This window comes from Cervus elaphus, chromosome 18, assembly GCF_910594005.1.
Source record: "Cervus elaphus chromosome 18, mCerEla1.1, whole genome shotgun sequence".
Classification (NCBI taxonomy): domain Eukaryota; kingdom Metazoa; phylum Chordata; class Mammalia; order Artiodactyla; family Cervidae; genus Cervus; species Cervus elaphus.
In genome coordinates, this window is record NC_057832.1 from 75,160,996 (window position 1) to 75,174,210 (window position 13,215).

The window sequence follows — 13,215 nt, forward strand, 5'->3', positions numbered from 1 at the left end:
AAATATTGTCCCCAAATATTGTCATTTCCTCTGTCCTGAAGACTATATTAAAAGGACAAGCAGGGGGATGGCAGTAATGATTTTCAAGTTGTATTCTAATCACAATTTTAAAAAAATTTACTGAGATAAAAATTATGTATGATAAAATTTATCCATTTCATGTGGCAAATCGTAGAATGTTGGCAAGTGCCTACATCTGTGTCACCACCAACACAAGTCAAGATACAAGGTATTTTTGTCACCCAAAAAGTTGTCTCATGTCCCTTTGCTGGCAATCTCCTGCCAGGCCACCACTGACATACTCTCTGCCTCTGAAGGGCATTTTGCCTATTCTAGAATTTCATGAAATAGAATCATGACGAATGCATTCTTTTGTGTCTGGTGTCTGTCTCTAATCTCAATTTACCAAACCCAACATTTTACTCAAAACCCTACTCCCCTCACTTCTGCATCTCATGAGCAGGAAATCAGCTTTGACTCTGATAACCAGATCAGGGGTGGACGAGTGCCATTTTTGAGAAAGTCACTAGAATCGCAGGAAACAAGGAGCAGGAAGTAGCAAAGGTCAATTCCAGTGTGTTTCCTTTTGGGGCATTAACTTTAGCACATTGTTTGGGTTTCCCCAAAAAGATATTTTTGGAATAAGGGGATTCCAACCCTGAAGGCTAAAAATAGAGAAGAAGATGACCCTTCTGATACTCTTTCCCACATGCGCCTTAACATGTTAGGTCTCCGACCAAACAGATGCAGGATAAATGCTTGATGATGACACCAGCTAGAGGAGAAAGAGATGGGCTTTCTCATAATATCTAGAGGAATTCAGGGAAATACTAAAGTACAAAGCAATTCTCACTTTAAGTAGAATTTTCCTGGGTCTACAAATTAGAAATTTTCACTTACCACCACTTAACACCCCACACAAATACTTTCTTCTTGTTCTTAGGACTAAGCAAGGATGTTTTCATTGTGTGAGACACCCAGTTGTCTATGGACCTGATACTCTCTATATAAATGCCATCCCAGCATCAGAAGAATCCTAATTATCAAAATCATTAGGCTATTCTGTTTCCTGACGTCCTCTAAGACCTTCCTGTGTGACTCAACTTTTTTTTTTCAAATAAGAAAAGGCATAAATTGTTCTGTGTCCTAAGTCTTTATATAAACATCAGCTCCTGGGTTCTATTTGTCCTTCAAGCTGCTGTCCATAATGATTAGAAGAGAAAATATTAATTCTTCCAGGGCTGTGGGGTATAATGCAAGCAATAAATCAATTTACATCATTTTTTAAAATAAAGCAAAGGGATAAATTAGTTTAAAATGATTTATTTAAGAGTAATGTTTGTTATTAAAACATTTCTACTTCAATTGAAACAAGTTTGACCCCAATGATGAGATTATTTTAATCTATGGTATAGTAATAGTTGAAAAAACTAGGCAAAAACAGAAGACAACCAACATGATGCATATTGAGAAGAATTATAGAGAGGGCTTTTCCCATAACTATTTTATGATTTAATTACTTATTTAATATTTATTATTTTATCATTTAGTGAGAAACTGGGACTTCCCTGGGGGCTCAGATGGTAAAGAATTGTCTATAGCGCGGGAGACCTGGGTTTGATCCCTGGGTCAGGAAGATCTCCTGGAGAAGGGAATAGCAGGCCACTCCAGTCCTCTTGCCTGGAGAATTCCATGGGCAGAAGAGTCTGGTGGGCTAAGTCCTTGGGGTCACAAAGAGTCAGACACAACTGAGTGACTAACACTTTCACTTTTCACTTTCAGTGATAAACTGACTGTTGGATTCTTGCCCTAAACAGAGCAATACTTCCTCCATTAGACAGATTATCTGACCCATGAAAGAACCAAGGAGTAAGTTAATCAAATCATTAAAACAGAATGAATATTCAAGAGAAGAAAGTTTTGATTCTTCTAAATTGTAAGTCAATATCAGGCACTACTTAAGTAGGCAGTCTGATCCTACATTATCTAGTTCTATAGGGAAAAAAAGGGTTTATAAACTCTTTTAACCATATATTCAAAAGATCAATGATCACAAAAATGATTCCTTCACTGACATTTCTCAAGGCCAATCTCTCATCCACATAAGCCTCTGATGCAGAAAATAAACCCATATCTCACCATAAATTCTTTCCAATATCTAAAGTCAATGTAAAAGAGAAACGGAATTTTTCATAGTTCTTCGGCATGAAGAGTATGTGCAGAGGCAGTGGGTTCCAGAGAGAAGAGCACCAAAAGAAACATTTTATAACTAGTCCTTGATGCCTCCCTTACTATAGTAGGGGCTTTGAATAAGTAATGGCCCTTCTAGTCTTCTTTTTATCTTTAGTTGTTTAAAAAGTGTAGTTGAAGGTTGTCTGATATTCCTGCTCCATCTGGAGTGAGATAACAAAAAGACACACATGAACTGGTTTGAAAACATCTTAAGTGTCGTACAAATGCAGAGGACTATCACTCTTTTATGCACATCATCTCTCTAAATACTGTATGCTACACGCACTTGTACATAAGCACCACCCTTAAATTTGTGAAACATTCTGGCTCTGGCCACAGATCTGAGGAAATGTTCCTTCTTACATCAGCCATCACATTCACAAATTACCTCAAGACCCTCAAAACTACAGCAAAGCCTTCCACACTCTTGGTTTCTAAACTAAAAACACAGCTGGCTATAACTTAACCAGCAAGCTCAACTGACTAACCAACCAACTAAAACCTAGGGACATTAAGCAACATGTTCAGTAAGCTTACCGGATTTAAATGGGAATGGAAAAAAAAAATCCAAGTTCAAAATATGGGCAGAAAAGGGCCCAGACAAATCAGTTATTATTCCTCAAGAACATCACACTCCTTGGAAGATCTACAAGCTAAATACAAACTCCCACAGCAGGATGTCACACACACTCAGATTGTAGTCATTGCTCAGTGGCGGCCACAGCCAACAAAGACCTTCTTTGAGACAAGTTCCACCTGGTTGGGGTGCCCCAGTTCTGAACAGTCTATTGCAGCCAAATGTCTCTCCTCCTTGTTTGGCCATCTGGCTGAGATAGAAAGGTTACAGGCATAGTGATAAGGGAGCTGGTACGACATGGAACAAGGACTCAGATGAGTGACTTCCTAATTCCTCTTTAAATATGATCAAAAGACCTCAATAGATAGGTCATGATCAAAACAAAATATTTAGGCTCAAACTGGCTAAGTTCCCAAAGGCTCTGGACAAATTATTTTTCATATTTTTCAGAGTCCAGCTAATGATACACAAAGGTTTCTGTCACAGAATCTTCATCTGGCAACCATGGAATAGAGTGAATTTATGAATTTCAGGGTAATATGCTGACCCCAAGATGCTCACATTCAAAAAGCAGTTGGTTAGTCAATCTTTCAGTGATTATTGTGGGTGCCTGAAAAGGGAGAACCTTATTTTGTCATGGCAGGATTCTGTAAATCAACTGACTTAAAATCAAATGAGAAATAAATATATCTTTGATTTTTTCAATTTTGCGGGGGGAAGAATAATTATAGATTCACAAAATGTTGGATACAATTGCATGGGGAGGTCCAGTGTACTCTTTACTCAGTTTCCTCCAGTGGTAACATCTTGCATGATTACAGTGCAACAGTAAAATTAAGAAATTGACACTGGTCCAATCTACAGAGATTATTTCACCACTTACATGCACTCATTGTGTGTGTGTGTGTCTAGTTCTCTAAAATTTAACATACATGTAAATTTGTGCGGTCACCACTACAATCAAGACAGAGACTATTTCATCACCAAAATGATTACTCATGATACCTCTTTATAGCCACTTCCAGCCCCTCCACCAACCTTAGCTCTTGGCAACCACTAATCAGTTCTCCATCTCTATACTTCTGTCATATCGAGACTGTTATATTAATGGAATCATACAGCATGTAATCCTTTGAGATTGGCTTTTATCATTAACTATAATTCCCCTGAGATCCACCCAGTTACTGCATGTATCAATAGTTTGTTACTTTTTACTGCTGAGTAATATTCCATGGTATGGATGTACTAGTATGTGGTTAACCATTCACCACTGAAAGACATTTGGAAACACACTCTTATTTTAAAATAGCCCAAATTTGTGAACTCTGACACAAATCCAGTTGTATAAAGAAAAAAGATCTGTACTTACTAGATGAAGTTATGCCATAGAATAACCTATTCACAAATTGATTATACATGAATATTTTACATTAACTTTTTGGCTTTTACCTTTTGGTAACCATACGACACTTTCAATGTGTGCGTGCATGCTAGGTTGCTTCAGTTGTGTCCAATTCTTTGCAATCCTATAGACTGTAGCCTACCAAGTTCCTCTATCCATGGAATTTTCCCAGCAAGAATACTAGAGTGAGTTGCCATGCCCAACTCCAGGGGACCTTTCAGACCCAGGAATCGAACTCATGTCTCTCATGTCTGCTGCACTAGCAGACAGGTTCTTTACCATTAAGTGCCACCTGGGCATCCTTATGTCCCAATTTTTATTGTGCTTAAAAAAGCTCAAGCAAAAACTTACTGCCCAGACACCTTTTTTGTCCTAGATTTTTACAGTAATGCTTCAAAGGCCTCTACAGCATCCAGAATTTTAAGACATAATCTATTTTTTTCAGATCAAAGAATTGAATTAACAATCTGCAAGATTTCTGAGTGGTTTTGATCTGTCTTGCTTAACTTCTCCACCATGTTATGCACTGAAATATTCCCAATGCAACAAAAGTTCCGAGTGTAGAGCTCTCTTTGCTTTTCTGTCACTTAAAGCTCTTAAGACACTGTTCATAATAGTGAACCTAGAATGAGCACTTGCCATGGGCCCAGGCCTTGTAGGTTGATGCCTCCATACATTACAAATGCCCTTTAAAATTGTGTCCATTATTATTTCCATTTCACAGACGAGGAAACTGAGACCCAGAGGGGCCCAGGTATGTTTTTCCCAGTGGAACATTTGGCAAATTGTGTACTCAGATTTCAAATCCAGCGATCTAGTTCTAGCACCTGCATCTTTTTTTTTTTAATTTGGAAAATACAGTACAATTTGTTGAAGTCAGTCTCAAGCAAAATCTAAAATCAGTGGAATTTCATTAAAACTCTTTCTAAATTAATCCTCACAGAAGTAAAAAAATACACTTGAATCCCAAAGTATTTGTAAAATATAAATGATGTAAATAAAATAAAATGATTATAAAATAAAATGTACATTATAAAATATAATGTGCAAAAATTATATGTTCCTACCAACACACACAGTAGTAAGAAGCTTAAATATTACAGGCAATCCTAGTACACTGTAACTAGTCAACAATAACCTATCTATACACAGGTTAACCAAGCTTTACACATTTCACACTATGCAATAAAACGTAGGCCAATCCACAAAATCTCCAAAATATCATATATGTTGAAGTCTATGTGGCAACATCAAGTCATTATACAGCAATGCTCCAGTGGAACACCTCCAGGGAAAATGAACATTAACCCTTAGTGTCAGGAGTCTCTAGCCAACTCAAAAGAGATGGACTTCAGTGAATATCGATGCATTGTTATTAAAGATTCTTTAATGTGGTGCCCCCACTGCTTTCTCACCTTCCAAAACTGGAACCTTGCTTGTCCAGTTTGCCTAATGCCCTTTTCATTTCCCTACTCCTTCTGTATTTATCTCACATAGCTCCTACCTTTGCATTTTTTCTTGTTATTATCTTCTATGTCTCTAGAATAATTCCTATTTTATCCTACACCCCCCATATGCTACAATAGACACTGTCCACTGAAGTTTACTACGTAGAACCAGACATCAGCTCCCCTTCCCCAAAAACAGTGATATAAAAAGGTCTAAAGATCCCCCAGATGAAGACCAACATGGTGATTCTTTGAAGGGAGATATTCTTTTCTTGGGAATTTTACATGCTCCTTTCATAGGTCCATTGATTCTCACTTTGGGTTGAATATACCAGAATGGATGGAGGAAAAAGAAAGAACATGAAACTCATGTTAGTTGAAATGACCCTTTACAGAAGTTCTAGTGGGGTGGGGGTGGGGCATGGGGAGCAAAAAGGCTATCATAAGTATTAGCTGAAATGTGTTAACTTGGGCAGAGCTATTTATCCATCTGTGTGGTTACTGAGTCCCACAACTCCTCTAGAGGAGAACACATATTTAAAGACCCTAGGATAGGTATGGATAGTATTTTTTGCCATCTCCCATTCCTGTCCCTCACACCTTTGACTTTTATACAACAGGGGCAGTGCCCATGGTTCAAGTCTTTCACATTTTACCCATCATCTGTAGTAGAATAGGAATAATATGAAACACTTGCCTTTGCCTCACACCTAATCTTAAAGCAAACAAAAAGCTTTGAAGGACCATCTAGATTACAAAATGTTTCTCTCACATAAACCACACACTAGCCAGTTCCTTCTCTTCTCCACTCCTTCCCTACCATCCTTGCTTCTCATATAATCAAACAACCACAGACATTTGCCTGTTACAGTGAGTTTTATCACAAAAAGGGATTCTTGGGAAAACCATGTGAAAATCTTGGTGTATATGAAATTACTCATTAGGCCTGCTGTCTGATCTTCATGCAGCCACTCTGATGAATGTCAAGTCTTTCCCTGGTGCTTGGCTGGGCACATGGAGGAAATGGACAGAATGTCTGTGCTGCACCTCTACTTCCTGTTCAGCAACTCCTGGTTCAAACCACCAAGGCACACACTAGGGAACTCAGGGGGAAGTGAGTATTAAGGAATGGAGGATACAAGACGGGTCTAGGCATCCAGGGATATAAAGGTGGGGGTGTGGAATTGGGGGTGGGGAGAGAGGACTGGGAGGAAGAAGGAGTCACTACTTATAATGCGCTACCTACTTATACCATCCCTCAAGCCCCCTTCCTACATACAAACTCCTACCACAAATGCCTCTCAAAATGGCATGGTTCCTTTTAATAAGTCCGTTTATCCCCCGTAAGCTTCACAAGAAGCAGTAATTAAATCATAGGTGGCACTTCTATCAAGACAGGCATATCAAAAAAGGATGGACGATAAGTATCTTAAAGTTCATTGTGGAACAATTCTCATATCCAGGCAACTGACCTGTTAGATGACTTATAAGGACAATATGATGATCAAAGAATGAAGTTCTAGGTAAAGCAAGCAAGAAAAACTGGTCTGCCCTGCAACCTTAAGAACTAAAGTTCCTTATTCATAAAACAGAAATTGACTTTAGGATTTTACTAATTGTCAATAGTGCAGACCTGGGGACACCTGTCATTATACACTTAGGGATTCATCATTGACAGAGACTTGGCTATGAAATGGGATGCCGACTTTGACTGGATGAATTATCTGTGAAAGAACTTCTAATGTATTCCCCACATACATCAGGTACTGCTGCTGCTGCTGCTGCTAAGTCGCTTCAGTCGTGTCCGACTCTGTGCAACTCCATAGACAGTAGCCCACCAGGCTCCCCTGTCCCTGGGATTCTCCAGGCTAGAACACTGGAGCGGGGTGCCATTTCCTTCTCCTACACCAGGTACAGTCTCATGTTAATAACAGACCAAAATGCTTGCAAATATAATCTTAATATTTCCAGGCATTCTAATGGTTGCAGTTTTAAGTAGTGGGAAAGAATAAAACCCAAGAATATGTGGTTGTGGGCTTACTTTCACATCTTCTATAATTAGTATTACTTGAGAAAGAAAATTTCAAATAAAATAAAATCTGAGATAATACACCACACCATTTTGTTACAATCCTTCTCTTTCTTTCTCTTTCTTCTTTCTTGCATATACTTCAAATGAAATTAAAATGAAATTTAAAGACAGAGACTCAAGCTATAGAAATTAGGTCAAAGCTGAAGCTTCAATCACCTCCTACAGATCAAATTGCCAACACAATCTGAAAAAAAGGGAATGTTCCGAATCTCTTGTAATTTAATGACAAAAACAAGCATCTTTATCTAACAGAAAAGTCTCTTCAAAATCTGTCAGTTAAACAGGAGGAGAGTTGAAGTTGTGTATCAGAACATACTGTTAGAAAAGCTCTGAGTCTTATTTTGCCTCCTCTAAGTGGCTCTAGATACTAAAAAGAAAAGTGAGCTATGCCTTACTTATCAAAAAAAAAGAAACTTCTTTCTACTAAAACATACCATAGAGCATAAAGGTAATTATGCCCTACTTTAAATAAAATTCATTAGGGAAAATTCCACAGTTGTACCTACGCTGAGCTTTTTCACACAATCAGGTCACCACACAGAATGCAAATTGAGCAAGGCCAATTCAACAGAGGGAGCAGAATTCAGATAAAGCAATGATGGATAGAGTGAGGTAAAGAAGGTGTGTGGCCCTCAAGATACTCAATGACAAGTTCTGGGTGAGGGGTGAGCGATATTACATGGGCTTAATGGACTTGCCAGTGCTAATTAACCTGGGACACAAGGAATAGCCAAATGCATCATGAGAAGTTGTTATAATTCTTCAATTAAGTCTAATGATCAGAGAAATAATTCACCAGACCAAGTGTCTGATGATGCTCGAGGGTAGCTTTAAAAACATTTCACCACACAAAAAAGATCCTTCTAGCCCTCAGCATGGTTACTCACCCTTTTCACACATCTTCTGTTACATGAGATAACTCACTAAAGTGCCAAGTTCATAGATAAATCTTAGTTGTAGCTCCCTTCCCTGCCTGTTCCTTCAGAGAGAAATCAACATCCATTTGCCAAAGAAGTATTATTCTGGCTCCATTTTCCCACCTTCTTAGAACTCAAGTGTAGTGAACACATATTGTTTCTTTTCCCTATGAGGGAAGGCACCCCAACGAGGCATTCTGTTTCTTTCCTCTCCATTTTCCTCTCCCATGTCTTAGAGATCATCCTTCCTCCCACACAGTCTGAGAATCCTTGCCAAAGCAGAACCAGAAAGACTCAGTTAAGCTGCAGCTCATCAGGGTCCCAAAGTCAGGAGAACGAGGAGGTTCTAGAGTTGAGGCAGGGGCTGATGTGGTCCCAGGATGGGAATAAGGACAGCTATTCACTCCCTTTAACCTGGTCCAATGCCAAATTAAAAGAAACATCCAAACCTAAGTTGAATCCTTCCCAGAATTATTTGCATGAAACAAGACTTGCATCTAGACCAGACTCTCCAGGTCCACTGCTTCACTTGCCTGATCTGGAATCATGTCAATCGAAACATTCCTCAGGGTATTATTATCCCATTTTATTGGCTGAGAGTGTGCCAGAAAAGACATACCATTCAGTGTCCCCTGTGGACCTCTGAAAACCCTTGTGGAAGAATAAGCAGGACCAAGAGATGAGCTTACCACTTGAAAAGAGGGATGCTCCTCTGCCTGGCTCCTGGGAGCACATCTGCTCCTGGTGGCCAAATGTCTATATTTCATCAGAAAGCAATAACAGAGGATCCAGTGGAAGGCTTCATGCAACCCATACTTATCTAACCCTCGGGTTCCAGGCTGTCCTGTCAACATGCATTTTGTAGCTGGGGAAGGGAAAGAGCTGCACTGCTGATCCTGCCAAGGAGATAATGAATCCAGTAATTTCTGAGCTTGCCTCAGGAAGGTTTAACTATGCATTAACCACATTCCTGTGTTCAGGCTAAAACATCACGCATTTTGGGTTTCATACTATATCATGGACATGGTCCCAGTGCAAATTTAAACAGTGGGTGTGCTAGGACCAGTATCATATGGCACTATCCTAGCCCCAAGGCTCACAAGTCACCAATAAATTGGGATCCTTTTGCTACTGAAAATCACTGTCATGTGCTAATAATAATAATAAATACTTCTGTGTCCTTATAGGGGTTTCCTTGGTGGCTCAGAGTAAAGAAACCACCTGCAATGCAGGAGACACAGGTTCCATCCCTGGATTGGGAAGATCCCCTGGAGGAGGGAATGGCAACCCACTCCAGTATTCTTGCTGGGAAAATCCCATGGATAAAGGAGCTTGGCAGGCTACAGTCCATAAGGACTTAAAGAGTTGGACATGACTGAAGCGACTGAGCACAGACACAGTTGTGTTCTTATAATGAACACAATTCTAGATTCTCTATGTATGTGTTATCTCACTTATTTCCTGTGGAAGCTATGTGAGTTGATTGCTGATATCCACACCCTAATGATGGTGTAACCGAGGCAGGGAGAAGGTAAGCATGTCAAAGGTCACAGAGCAGTTGGGCCAGGACTTGGACCCAGGCCTATCTAGCTGTAAGTTTGTGCTCTTAATCCATTCAGAAGGCTTCACATATGTCAAAAAGAACTTGCTTTATATGGAGAGAAAAACAGGAAAAGTTAATTTCTAGTGCATTCTTTCAACAGTTCAATATAAACTGTTCAAAGTGAGCAATTGAGATGCTTCTAAGCATCTGTGACTCACTTCTTCTGGACCCAGGAGTATTGCTAGTGAAATAAAGGGCAGGGTAGAGCATACTTTCCTTCTAATGTATGCAATGCAAGAAATTCAGCTCTGAGATATGCAGGGTAGCTGGCTCCTTTTTGCCCTTTGGGAAGAGGAAAATTTCAGTTTGTTTTATTTAAAGCATCTCTAACCTTAATGTGATCACCTTTATCTCGGTCCCCCATTGGCCTGGCTGCCCAAATATTTAGTAAAAGCAATTTTGGGGTGGTTTCATTCATCACGTATGATGTGGGGGAATATTTACTCATTATTGCTATGGAGCTGCCACATACCCCAAAGTCTCATAAAAACTGCACCATACTGTCTCAGAGAAGAATCTCCCCAGCAGAAAGGTGGTCTCTTTGGGAGGTGTCATTAGAAATCCCAACATTTGGGCCCACTGGATGGAGGCGGTCGCGTGACGCTGAGATTGAGGCGGTCTTGGCCTAAAGCGCCGTGGTAGGCATGATGAAAGTGAGGCCAAGGATCAAATTTCCCAAGGAACTCAGAATACCATACCAGAGGTAGGCGTATGATATCCGTCTGCTGAACTTGTGACGCCAGAGAACTTCAACTGCAGTCACATGAAAACTGGCCTGGCCCCTCCAATTTCAAAAGCATCAGTTCCTATCCCCTTTGCTTTGATGGTGTGCAAAATGGGTCTGAAATGTGATCTCTAAATTATTCCCAAGGTTGCTGCTGCCAAAAGAAAGAGCCATAAGCCAGATCCTTTTGCACGTTCAATCTTCATCACCAGCTTTGAAATTAAGACCATGTTGGTGGGAAGGGTTGAGAAGTAGAAAGAGGGGGCCTCTTTTGGTCCAGCCTTTAGCTAAAGTTAAAAGTGATTTATTCTTTACGCACAGCTGGGTGCTTGCTGTATAAAATGGGAGACATACATAGAACCCACGAAAGAAAGTAGTATACCATGGGACTTGAGGTAGAAGCAGAAAGGAATATTGAACTATTAAAACTATTTCAAATTTATGTGTGTGTGTGTGTGTATATATATATATCCAACACTATTCTTAAAGTTTGAGTGAGTTTACTGTGGTATGGTGATACCTTCAACTTTCAAAATTTCTCAGAAAAATCTTCCTTGAACTTCCTATTAAAGCCAAGCTCTTCTACTAGATGTTTTCATATCAACATGCATTTGTAATTTAGAAGGTGACAATTCAGAGGTATTTGTATAAATCTTCAATTCATGTCCATCATCCTCACTAGACTATGTGTTCCATGAACACGTCTGTTTATTTTTCTCTCCATTATGTTCAGAGTCTAGCACAGTACCTGACACATAATATGATACAAATATAAAATATATATGTTAAAATATATAGTATTTATTTTATTAGTTATTTATTTAATTGACCCTGGAACAATACAGGTTTGGACTGCATGGGTCCACTTACATGGAGATATTTTTCAATAAATTTATTAGAAAATGTTTTAGAGATTTGCCACAAGTTGAAAAAAGTTGCAGATATAATAAGGAAAAAAATTAAGAGAAAGTTAATGTTATGAATGCATAAAATATAGGTAGATATATGCATAACATACAGAATTTGTGTTAATCAGTTTTATGCTGTCAACAGGCTTCTGGTGAACAGCAGGCTATTAGCTGTTAAGTTTTTTTCATGCCAAAAGTTATACTTGGATTTTTGACTGTGTAGAGAGAGGGAAGATTGGCATTCCCACCACCAGCATTGTTCAATGTTCAACTGTATATATAAAATATATATGAAAAATACACAGGCATAATATGTAAAACATATTTTTTCATAGAGGAGAACACAGACACTGGATTGTGGCAGGGCTGGGGGACAGGAGTGCTCAAGAAATATTTACTGAATGACTAGAGTTAGAAATAAGTTAAGCATTTTCAAGGACTCAAGTAGGGGGTAAGGAGATCTTTTGATAACTCGTGTTCCTGAAACATGCAGTTTCAGAAAATGTCCTCGTATAGTTAGAGTGGCTTATAGAGGCTGCTAAAGAGAAATTTTAAATTCTGGCAGAGAAGACTGAACGAGGAGGAAGAATTCACTTAAAACTGTCTGAAAGTCAAGGGATTTGGTTATCTGGGCCATATACAGATGAAGGAGCCTGTCACAGGTTGGGCTCTCTGAAAACAGGTGTTGAGACAGTTTTAAACGAAAAATCCTTATTAGAAAGAAAATAGGTTTTTATCCTTTATGTGAATCAAGATTCTCTTCCGCCTGCTCTGATCACCATGTATATGTCACTGATTATTTCGTCATCTACGGAGCTCCAGGCACGTGATATACCGATCCATCTGGGTGTCTGGCCTACTAAAAGTCACACAGGTATGCCACAGGAAGAGAGCAGGGTCGACCTGGAGGAATCGGGAGAACCTGAGACTTTTCTAGAAAGCTAATTGTAACTAAACCAACAGCCAGAGGATTGTTTAGAAGACTAGGCAGCCAATGTTTACCCAGGCCTTAAAGAAAGTTAAGTGGACTGTAATCCTTGAAACCAGAGTTGTTGGGAGAGGCAAACTGGATTTCCTTTACCTTTAAGTCAAAGAGGCAACATTTTCATCAGCGTCTGAATCCTCTCCTCTGCTAATAACAGAACGTGCATCTGTGCAAAGTTGCTTCAGTCATGTCTGACTCTGCAACACCATAGACGGTAGCCCACCAGGCTCCTCTGTCCGTGGGATTCTCCAGGCAAGAATGCTCGAACAGATTGCCATGCCCTTTCCTCCAGAATAACAGAACAGGGGCTGGGAAAGCAGTTGCTTA

The 13,215-nt window shown here is 39.4% G+C and overlaps 1 protein-coding gene and 1 pseudogene across 3 annotated transcripts in view; both read right to left on the reverse strand.

Moving 5' to 3' along the window:
* The window catches only part of CREB5 (cAMP responsive element binding protein 5), a 430,941-nt gene that overhangs the window by 224,519 nt on the left and 193,207 nt on the right, over positions 1 to 13,215 (reverse strand). The gene's annotated exons all lie outside the window — the stretch shown is intronic.
* Positions 1 to 13,215, reverse strand: part of LOC122674425 — a 56,995-nt pseudogene that overhangs the window by 17,914 nt on the left and 25,866 nt on the right.